Source organism: Helobdella robusta, assembly GCF_000326865.2.
Source record: "Helobdella robusta unplaced genomic scaffold HELROscaffold_3, whole genome shotgun sequence".
Lineage (NCBI taxonomy): Eukaryota > Metazoa > Annelida > Clitellata > Rhynchobdellida > Glossiphoniidae > Helobdella > Helobdella robusta.
In genome coordinates, this window is record NW_008704501.1 from 7,256,735 (window position 1) to 7,258,156 (window position 1,422).

The following is a 1,422-nucleotide window of genomic DNA, read 5'->3' on the forward strand; positions in this document are numbered from 1 at the left end:
GCCATATTTGTATTATAAAATGAGTTTGCGAAATATTGTTCATGATGATGTTGATGTGTATGCATGTGTGTGTGTGTGTGTGTGTGTGTGTGTGTGTGTGTGTGTGTGGTGTGTGTGTGTGTGTGTGGTGTGTGTTTATTTATTAATTTTTTAATTTTTTTGTTTTTCTATTGTTTGTTGTTTTTTTACCATTTTTCCACGGCATATCTTTGAAGGATTTTGATGCCGCGTTGATTTATAAACAGATGCAGACCGGATGTTTGTATGTATTTTTAGTATGTTCGTTTGTATGTATTTTTTGTATGTTCGTTTGTTTGTATGTATGTATGTATGTTTGTTTGTATATATGTTTGTTTGTCTGTACGCATGCAAGTATGTGTGTTTTGTTGTATTGTGAAGAGTTGTATAATCATATCTATATGTGTGTATGTGTGTTGTCTGTGTGTGTGTGTGTTTGTGTGTTAAACATTTAACTGTACATTTTTGTGCACATAGTGTGTACAGATTTCTGAGAAATCATTTCGAAGTGAGTCATGACCATTCATTCCGTGGGAATGATTCTTTAAAATCGTTCCTTTGTGTGCGAATGATGAAAGTTCAAGAAGATTTACTGACTCGTTAATAAATGTATGTGTGCGTCTGTATGTGTGCATGTAGGCGTTTGTATGTCTGTATGCGAGCATGTTACTAGGTGTTTGTATGTTTGTTTGTGTGTGTGTTCATATGGATGTGTGAGTCTGTATGTGTGTGTTTCTGTATGTGTTACGGGTTGTGTGTGTAAATATGTATGGCAGACTTGCATCTGACAAAGTTTAAATGTTTATACGTTTATATTTATATTGGAGTATATACACATGTGAAGAACGAGTGTGTGTGTGTGTTTGTCTGTGATTACGTGCAATTGGATAAACATTCATACTATTCTATTGCTATCAGATAAACTATTGTACAATTTTTTCCGCAATATACATGTGCCTGTACGAACATACAAACATATTTACAGATACGTACACATATATACACATACATACATACATAAACACACACACATACATACAAACCAACATAAAAACATACAAAAATATACATCGGTTAAAATGTATCCTTTAAATTTTTTCTTACTCAATGCATTTCATTCCAATTAACTTGGGGAATAAATTGAGGAGCGAAAATTAGGCAATCACAATGCTTGTATCTTTGTGTGTTTGTGTGTGCATGTATGTGTATGTATGTGTATGTATGTATGTGTATGTATGTGTACGTATCTGTAAATATGTATGTATGTTCGTACAGGCACATGTATATTGCGGAAAAAATTGTACAATAGTTTATCTGATAGCAATAGAATAGTATGAATGTTTATCCAATTGCACGTAATCACAGACAAACACACACACACACTCGTTCTTCACATGTGTATAT